Source organism: Podarcis gaigeae, assembly GCF_964106915.1.
Source record: "Podarcis gaigeae genome assembly, chromosome: 17".
NCBI classification, from domain to species: domain Eukaryota; kingdom Metazoa; phylum Chordata; class Lepidosauria; order Squamata; family Lacertidae; genus Podarcis; species Podarcis gaigeae.
Window position 1 is genome coordinate 29,723,880 of NC_139694.1, and position 10,382 is coordinate 29,734,261.

At 44.1% G+C, this 10,382-nt stretch overlaps 1 protein-coding gene across 3 annotated transcripts in view; it reads right to left on the minus strand.

Moving 5' to 3' along the window:
• GLIS3 (GLIS family zinc finger 3) overlaps positions 1-10,045 on the minus strand; it is a 186,956-nt gene extending 176,911 nt beyond the window's left edge. The window contains exons 1-2 of one of the 3 annotated variants that reach the window (XM_083718649.1): positions 9,747-10,044; positions 4,847-4,960 (exon numbers count right to left, since the gene is read on the minus strand). The gene's annotated coding sequence lies outside the window, so the exon portion shown is untranslated. Of the gene's footprint in view, positions 1-4,846; positions 4,961-9,746 lie in introns of all 3 variants that reach the window. The other 2 variants (XM_083718651.1, XM_083718650.1) reach the window with 2 other exon arrangements.
• Between the last annotated feature and the right edge of the window lie 337 nt (positions 10,046-10,382).

Sequence of the window (10,382 nt, forward strand, 5' to 3'; positions counted from 1 at the left end):
TTCATTTTGCTACACTGCTCAAAACCCTGATACAGTGGTACCTCAGGTTAAGTACTTAATTCGTTCCAGAGGTCTGTTCTTAACTTGAAACTGTTCTTAACCTGAAGCACCACTTTAGCAAATGTGGCCTCCTGCTGCCGCCCCACCGCTGGAGGACGATTTCTGTTCTTATCCTGAAGCAAAGTTCTTAACCTGAAGCACTATTTCTGGGTTAGCAGAGCCTGTAACCTGAAGCGTATGTAACCTGAAGCGTATGTAACCCGAGGTACCACTGTAGTCACATTCTATGCAAGTTGCAGCTTTCAGCTTCCAATGTAAAAAGCACATTGTAATGGTCTACTTGGAATGGATTGTGTGACCAGGATATCCTGGTCCAGAAAGAATCCGGAGCTGGTGAATCAGCCAAAGCTTGAAATTGAAACCAATTCTGCCTCAAGTAACAGTAGTGAATCCAGGGGTACCCCTTCAGGAAGAGTGCAATCCATTCAAAACAGGTTACTTTCTCAAATCCCCAAGTCAGGGACCACCCGCCATACCACCTTTGCCTTGCTCGGATTCAGTCTTAGGCTGGATTGAGACACATCAAAGAAGCATTTCAATTAAACGTGTTGTAAACTTTGTATGAGAAATCGGGTAGGCAAAAACAGAACTCTACAGTGCCATCTGGTGTCACAGTGTTATAAAGCATATACAGTGGTACAGTGGTACCTCAGTTTAAGTACTTAATTCGTTCTGGAGGTCCGTTCTTAACCTGAAACTGTTCTTAACCTGAAGCACCACTTTAGCTAATGGGGCCTCCTGCTGCTGCCGCACCACCGGAGCATGATTTCTGTTCTTATCCTGAAGCAAAGTTCTTAACCTGAAGCACTGTTTCTGGGTTATCAGAGTCTGTAACGTGAAACATATGTAACCTGAAGTGTATGTAACCCGAGGTACCACTGTACCTTGGTTCTCAAACTTAATCAGTTCTGGAAGTCTGTTCCAAAACCAAAGCATTCCAAAACCAAGGCATGCTTTCCCATAGAAAGCAATGCAAAATGGATTAATCCGTTCCAGACTTTTAAAAACAACCACTAAAACAGCAATTTAATATGAATTTTACTATCTAACGAGACCATTGATCCATAAAATGAAAGCAATAAACAATGTACTGCAGTCACATAATGAATCAGTCAGTAACTGAACTGGGTTCCACATAGTCACACATAAAAAAAAGAGCCACAAAAACAAAAACATGAAATAAATAGCAAAAGCAGACAAACCTCAGCATAACACTCAAAATGGAAGTGCGGCACTCAAATTGTCAGCTTAACACTCAAAACAGAGCATGTTTGGCTTCCAAAAAGAGTTTGCAAACTGGAACACCTACTTCCGGGTTTGCAGTGTTTGGGTTCCAAGTTGTTTGAGTACCAAGGCATTTGAGAACCAAGGTACCACTGTACAACGCATATAAAGCGCTTTTTCCTTGCCAATGTAGCTGAATCCTCAGTTTAAGTTTCTATGGACTAAAGCCCAGTTCATTGGATGCATAGAATGTTGGAAGATACAAATGTACATATATACATAGGAGTATAGAGATAATACAAATTGTGAAAAGTAGAGTGAAAGAGCCATGAAATGCAGGAGTTATAATCTGTGAATTTTATGCCAAATCTTTGTGTGTATGTTTGAGAGGGAGAATGGGAGAGAGAAACACAGTGACAATTAGCAACAGCAATAATTGGTGATAACACATGCTTCCAAGCTTTGCTAGATTAATTTACCAATCCTGAAGTGGGAGAGAAAACCTTCATCTTAATTGAGGGTGTTTCTGGACAGGGGCTTAATATCACAAATGTGTCATTTAAGCATTGCAAAAAGTTTGTTGGCAACCAGTTTATCTTTTCAGATTTTCTACAGAAAGGATAAATGCAGTTTAAATGTGGAGGAGGGATATTAGCTGCCATGCTGTGTTGATAATGTTATGTGAAGAATAGACAGTAAGAGAGCACTGATTTCACAATAAAAGCCCATTGGAGTCCTAATTGTATATCAAAAGGACCAAATCAAATTTACTGAGCTATAATTTATCACTAGATTTGAGTTATTTCTATTACAGACGAGCTCTGGCCATTAACTTCTATGTACAGGAGTGGCAGCAGAGGGAGGAATGATTTCAGGAACCAAACTAAGCTTTGCAACAATTCAAAATCAAGGCTAGAAGAACAGTCGGTTGCATTTCAAAATTAAGAGAAATATGTTTCTTCTTCAGGTTTGCACAATCACCTTCTGTTTGCCCATATGTGTAATATTCTGCCATGGGAGAATCGGGTAAGAATAAGAGGGGGAAGCGTAGCTCTGTTGGGCTGCTTCAGCAAAACTAACAAAGAGCCTTGTGATAACTTTAAAGAGTAACAAATTTATTGTTATTATTTCATCCACAGCAGTTTATAGATAATAAATTTAGATCGGTGGTGACATCATAAAGAATGGATCTGCAGTAGACATAGGAGCCAGCTTCTAGGTAAGGTAAAGGGTAAAGGGACCCCTGACCATTAGGTCCAGTCGTGGCCGACTCTGGGGTTGCGGCGCTCATCTTGCTCTATTGGCCGAGGGAGCCGGCGTACAGCTTCCGGGTCATGTGGCCAGCATGACTAAGCCGCTTCTGGCGAACCAGAGCAGCGCACAGAAATGCCGTTTACCTTCCCGCCAGAGCGGTACCTATTTATCTACTTGCACTTGACGTGCTTTCAAACTGCTAGGTTGGCAGGAGCCGGGACTGAGCAACGGGAGCTCACCCCATCGTGGGGATTCGAACCACCGACCTTCTGATCGGCAAGTCCTAGGCTCTGTGGTTTAACCCACAGCGCCACCCGCGTCCCCAGCTTGTAGGTGCCACCCCCCAAAAAAACCACTAAACAACACTCCAGCCCCAGTGGTTGGTTTCTATGGAGAGAAGCTGTAATGCTTAGGTCTGTAGAGAAACCATATTGATTTGAAAGCCCAGCCTCCTCGTGCCAGATATGTGTAGACCTGGCTATCCTACTCTGTGATAGGTAAAGAAACTTTGCATGTGCCTAATAGCATTCTCCTCCTTAATGTAACTTCTTCACTTGTTCCAGGAGATGTTTGGGGGATGAAGAAGAGTTTGGATTTGATATCCTGCTTTATCACTACCCGAAGGAGTCTCAAAGCGGCTCACATTCTCCTTTCCCTTCCTCCCCCACAACAAACACTCTGTGAGGTGAGTGGGGCTGAGAGACTTCAGAGAAGTGTGACTAGCCCAAGGTCACCCAGCAGCTGCATGTGGAGGAGCGGAGACGCGAACCCGGTTCCCCAGATTACGAGACTACCGCTCTTAACCACTACACCACACTGGCTCTCATGATGCTCTGCGGGCTGAAAGACAGACCGTCTTCCAACAAAAGATTGAGACCAGGACACAAGACTGATCAGGATCTGCCCTATTCCTGGGACCAGGGCTTTCTTTTCAGTCAGAACCTCAGTTATGGCACCTCTCAAGTGGGTGCCATTGTCAATATAAGAGAAGAAGGGAGGTATTCGTGGTGAATTCCAGCCCCTCTTTTTCTAGAAAAATAGGCACTGCCTGTGACTGTAATTTGTTCTGTTTGAATACTGAATTTTGGATTCTTTTGACCCACCCGAGGACCTGCTGGTAATAAATTTAATCATCACTATCCGCATGGGCCACTAGACACCTTCAATACAGTCAAGTCAGTGATACCATCATTCCCAAGAGATTTGGAGATCATTTCCAAGTCAAATTAATGACCAGTGACAATATGTAAAGGCTACAACATGAAACTACTTCTCTAGTAAGCACCTATCAGTCCTTTCTGGCATTTATTTTATTAGAATAACAATATGCATATTTAAGAGGCAAACTAGAAATGACTTGGGAAATCTGTGATGAGGATCTTTTAAATAATAATAATAATAATAATAATAATAATAATAATAATTGGAGAGCCAGTGTGGTGTAGTGATCTGGTGAACCGGGTTTGCGTCTCCGCTCCTCCACATGCAGCTGCTGGGTGACCTTGGGCTAGTCACACTTCTCTGAAGTCTCTCAGCCCCACTCACCTCACAGAGTATTTGTTGTGGGGGAGGAAGGGAAAGGAGAATGTGAGCCGCTTTGAGACTCCTTAAAGGGAGTGAAAGGCAGGATATCAAATCCAAACTCTTCTTCTTCTCTTCTAATAAGCAGCCACTCTGGAAGAAGATTTTAATCTTTTTCTCTTATTTACTTTCTACAGTATTAACCCATCCTAGCTGCTATTAGCTGCGAAGTAGAGAAAATACAAGGACAGCATCTGAACGTGGATTTTCTGTTTTCTAATAACAGCTTTAATCGGCTGAGGATTTGCATCCCAGAAAGGACCTGGGAAGAAAAGGCTAAGCACTCTTTCAGAGTTCTACTTCCCTCATTGTCAAAGCAGTTTTGCAGGGATGCTAATTCACAAACAATATAGTAGATCCTAATTAGATTCTCTCTCCCCCTCCCCACCTATTTTGGCCCTGACTGTGCCCAGATAGCAAAAATTGTGTGGTTTAAAAAGTCAGATTTTTACAGCCACCCACCCCACCCCCCACCACAACTACCACTAAGACATGGCCATAATCATTTGCTATTTCAAAGGGGGAAAAGAGGGGAAAGGAGAGATATGGATGCATATTTTAAAAAATAGTTCCTAGACAGAATTGAAATGAACACATTCAAAATGCAACTCACTTAAAAACGCCACCCTGTTCTATGGAGAGATCTGGTTTAAATAAAAGCCATTCTCCCATGGTCAGTTCTGCACACGCTGCAGTAATCATGCCAAATCTAACTCAATCCACTTACCAATATCACAGAGCTTGAAGGAGGGATACAAAGAAGGAAGGCTCTTAAGGAAACCCACAAGTTGCACCTCCTGACTCCTTTCACTGCTTGTCAAATCCTGTCCTTTGTAGATTTCTGTAAAGGACACATAGTAAGTAAAACAAGAAGCTACCTTATTTGGAGCCAGACCCAGCTCAGTATGATCTACACACTGACTTGAATAAAATATATACGGGGGGGCCAAGTAACAGTGGCGTAGCGTGGGAGTGCAGGGGGGGCCGGCCGCACTGGCCGCAACATCTGGGGGTTAGGGGGTGCAAATCCACGGGCTAGGGGGCGCAAATCCACGGGTTAGGGGGCGCCAATTACTTGCCTTGCCCCGGGTTCTGACAACCCACGCAACGCCACTGCCAAGTAAGCCCTACCTCGCATAATCAATTGCATGATGTGGTACATGGACACCATTTGAATGGTAATGCCCATCAATTGGGGGGGGCTCAAATATTTTATTGGGGATGGTGAAGACCCCTTAGTCCTTAGGAGTTGGCTCCTAAGCCGACAACAGCTCTCCAAGGTTTCAGACAGGGAACTTTCACAGCCCTATCTGGAGATTCTGGGGATGGGACATGAGGCCTGTTTCATAGAATCAAAGTTGGAAGAGACGCTGAGGATCATTTAGTCCAACCCCCTGCAATGCAGGAATATGCAGTTGTCCCCTACAGGGATCAAACTTACAACCTTGGCATTCTCAGAACCATGCTCTAACCCACTGAACTATTGAGACCTTTGAATACAGAGCAGATGATCTACCATGGGACTATGACCTTCCCCCAAATAGGATTGCCACAAAAAGTAAAAGGGAAACTAGCTCAATTCTGGTTGTCTATATTTTGAATGCTGAGGCATCCCACATTTTGGGGGCAGGGGATCAGCATATGATAGAAATCTTCAGATTTTTCTTGTGCATCATGGAAACCAATTATGAATTACCGACAAGCACACTGCAAAGTTTACATCTGAAGCAGGCCCAATCTATTGCCTCTGAATACATTGTGGGACAAACACTAACTTGCCCTCTCTACTGTCCGTGGTTTCTGAGCTATTATAGGAGTGTGGTGATGACTGCTTCTCTGTGTGGCCAATGATGCACAGTGATGACATCCTCACTATGCCGATAGATAGGTTATGCAAAACAATGGGCACTTCAATTGTTGCTATTTTCTTTTATATATATATATATAAGATATTTATTTAAAATTTTAGAGGTACAAAAATAGAAAACAAAAAACATCATTTTAAACAAAAAAAAAAGATAAAATACAAAAAATAAAAAATAAAAATAAAAAAGAACAAGCCAAAAATTAAAATCCATTAAGCAAAAAGAAAAAACAAGGAAAAATACAACAAATTTTCCCATTACTTATCTTTCATTAGCTTATTTCCCTGACCTCCTCACACCTCCCTTTTTTGTATTCTAGGTCAATTATCCATTCCAGCAAATCCTTTCCCTCTTTTCAAATTTTTGTCCTGTAATTTATCTTGATATTAATATAACTTTACTTTCCCTCCTTTCACCAATTAACAGTCTGTTTTTTCCTAAATCTTTGTAACATTTCTGCTAAAATCACATAAATTCATTCCAACGTCATTCTAACATTCATTAATTTTGCAATGTTTCTGTAAATAGTCTTTAAATTTCTTCCAATCTTCCTCCACCGACTCTCAATTGTTGCTATTTTCAGATGGGATTCAGTCACATATCAGCAAATTCGGGTTGTACAATTTAAACTGATTTGGTGCCCTGCACAACAAACGTGCTTCCCCCCCCCCCAACCAGACTTTTTATGATATGAAAAGTGATTGGAAAATGCATTAAAGTGTGGGATAATGATGACCTGATGCAATATGGTATAAAGAATGAATGGTCAATGAATAGCCAGTGCCATCTAACCTCCGTGCAAACTTTGCACAAACAAATTAAGATGCACGTTCACTAAATAGGTTTTCTGGAAGTGACCAATGTTAAGACTTCAGTCTTAAGCATATACAGTACCTTGGTTCTCAAACGGAATCCATTATGGAAGTCCGTTCGACTTCAGAAAACGTTCGAAAACCAAGACACAGCTTCCAGTTGGCCGCAGGAGCTTCCTGCACTCAGAAGCCATGGAGGCCGCGTCGGACGTACTGCTTCCAAAAAACGTTCGCAAACCGGAACACTCACTTCTGGGTTTGCGGTGTTCGGGAGCCAAAACGTTTGAGAACTAAGCTGTTTGAAAACCAATTTACTATGGGTAAAGTTTCACTGCCCTCATTAGCACTTAAAGGTAAAGGTAAAGGAACCCCTGACCATTAGGTTCAGTAGTGGCCAACTCTGGGGTTGTGGTGCTCATCTCGCTTTATTGGCCGAGGGAGCCGACGTACAGCTTCCGGGTCATGTGGCCAGCATGACTAAGCCACTTCTGACGAACCAGAGCAGCGCACGGAAACGCCATTTACCTTCCCGCCAGAGTGGTACCTATTTATCTAATTGCACTTTCATGTACTTTCGAACTGCTAGGTTGGCAGGAGCAGGGACCCAGCAACGGGAGCTCACCCCATCACGGGGATTCAAACTGCCATACTTCTGATTGGCAAGTCCTAGGCTCTGTGGTTTAACCCATAGCACCACCCACGTCTCTCATTAGCACTTACTTTTTGGTTAACATGCATTGGCTTGTGCTTCACCTCCATTGTTATAAACAGTCCTAGGATCCTTTCCTCAATCCAGCTCCCATTTCTTTCTTAATGAAAATTACCTGCCTCTCTTGTTAAAGAAGGATAGAACTTTCTTTAGTATGCTACAACAGCAGCAAGAATACTTATTGCAAGGTACTGGAAGACACAAGATCTACCCACCCGGGAAGAATGGCAGATGAAGGTGATGGACTACATGGAACTGGCGGAAATGACTGGCAGAATCCGAGACCAGGGAGAAGAGTCGGTGGAGGAAGATTGGAAGAAATTTAAAGATTATTTACAGAAACATTGTAAAATTGAGGAATGTTAGAAGGATGCTGGAATGAAGTTATGTGGTTTTAGCAGTAACGTTATAAAGGATTAAGTAAAAATGGATTGTTAATGGGTGAGAATGTAAAGTTACAATATATTAAGATAAATTATTAAGATAAAAACAAAGATGGAAAGGATTTGCTGAAATAACTAATTGAACTAGAATACAAAAAAGGGAGGTGTGAGGAGGTCAAGGAAACAAGCAAATGAAAGATAAGACATGGAAAGACCGACTTGTTTTTTTTAATTGTTTTGATTCTTTTTTGTTTTTGTTTTTCTTTACCTTTTGTAATTTTTTGAAATCTCAATAATTTATTAATTTTTTTAAAGAAAATTACCTGCCTCTCTGGAGAGTGCCATAATCAGAGTATCCTTTCTGGGGATGGACTGGGTGTGAACCTGCTCAAGTTTCTAAAATATATTCACATAATTCCAAGCAAGCCTGATATGAGAGGATGGCACTCTAGACATGCTCTAAGGCATTATCTATTAGTATTACTTCAAATGTTCTAAGATTTTTTGTACCTTTGGAGGTACAAAATGATTGCTTGGAGAAGTTGGATTAAAGCAGCCATGTGCCTTAGATTCAAAGCTACCTGTGCCAAGAGTTGCTGTGAGGATGAAAAAGTAATAGCAACAGTCTTCCACAACTTGCAAAACCATCATACGACATACAGTGGTACCTCGGGTTACAGACGCTTCAGGTTACAAACGCTGCAGGTTACAGACTCTGCTAAGCCAGAAATAGTACCTCGGGTTAAGAACTTTGCTTCAGGATGAGAACAGAAATCGCACGATGGCGGCACGGCAGCAGCGGGAGACCCCCATTAGCTAAAGTGGTACCTCAGGTTAAGAACAGTTTCAGGTTTAGAATGGACCTCCGGAATGAATTAAGTTCTTAACCTGAGGTACCACTATACTTGAGGGGAGGACAGAAACCCATCTCACTGGAGATGTTTACACTACTTAGAATTTAGTTGCTAGCCCTGTATTTTCTCTCCCCCCCCCCCTATTTTTTGTTACAGAATTTCACTATAGTAAGCCTGCTGGGAGTCATCTACTGCTCTGCCCAGACTTTTCTGATAACTCCATGTTCAACATAGTAGAGACTAGGAAGAATAAACACACCTGAAACACAGAAAGATTACCAAGGCTACCACTAGTCACTATCTTAGATTTCAAGTTCTTATAGGCATCCGTAGAAGCAAAGCAAACGCGGGAGGGGAGAAATCCAAGGGGTTAGCCCCGTTTAATCATCAACAAGATGACAAATCTCCCGAAGGGAATATTTGTCTCAACTTTTTCAGACATTGTTCTCTTCCTTCCCATTTCAGCAGCAGGCTTTGAAAAACTTGAGAAAGCGAAAACGAGAAGAGAGAGAGCCCTAAGGTTAAATCCGAAAGGAATTCGGGAAACTTTGGAGCGGAGTGGCGGGGGGCGAATCAACCATGGCAAATTAAAATATACTCCCGTGGAAAGAAGGACGGGAACTTTACATCGTCCAGAATAGGGAGAAGTTGTTGAAGCGAGGGCTTGAGAGTGGGGCATTCCTGTTTTCCCTGAAGACGTGGCCGTGCTCTCGGGCATATTGGCTGTCACTCCGAACATGCCCATCATCGCGCTGGCACATCGATGCGCGTTCAAGCCGCCGTCGAGGAAGCGCCTCTTCCATTGGGGAAAAGGCGTCTTCCTTCCATCAGCCCGCTTCCCCTTCTCCTTCCCCTAAACTCTCCGCGCCCCAGACCGCTTTGTTTTGCTCGCCGGGACTTTCACGCGCGGTTCCTGACCATCGCGCGTCGCCCATGCAGCGCCCCCTGCGCGCCGCCTTCCCACGCGCAAGGAATGCCGCGTCCCCTCCGCGCAAGATACGCACTCTCTCCGCTGCCCTCGCTCGCCCGATCTTCGGCCCCTTCTTCGGACTCGCCAGCTGCCCGGGGACCACGAAGGCGCCCGCGCTCCAGCCGCCGCTCCGTCCGAGAAGCCGCTGCGTCGTGCGCCCTCCCCGGCGGTTCTGAAGGGCGTCCCTTCGCCGCGCTGCGCCCAGGGGGAGCCCGCTTTCCGCGCCCGCCCCCTTCGCCTGGGGCGCAGCTGAGCAAAGTTCCTATGGCAGCGTCCGCTTCGCCAGGTAACCCGGTTGCCCACAACAAAGCGCCAGGTGCTGCTCGGGGGCCGAGCGCGGCGCCCCCGATCTGCCGCCTGCCTTCTTCTCAGACAAGAATGACAAGCACCACTTATGGGGAGGGGACTGGGGGCTGGGGCTTGCCAAGTTCAAGCACACGCGCGACGCGGGTCTCCCACCTGTCCGGCCCCCTTGGGAGAGGCTCTCGGTTGGAGCAGGAATATTTTCCGAAGAGGGAGCCGGAAGGTGGAGATTGCGAAGGGATGTTCGCTTTCTTTCTTTCTTTCTTTCTTTCTTTCTTTCTTTCTTTCTTTCTTTCTTTCTTTCTTCCTTCCTTCCTTCCTTCCTTCCTTCCTTCCTTCCTTCCTTCCTTCCTTCCTTCCTCCTTTT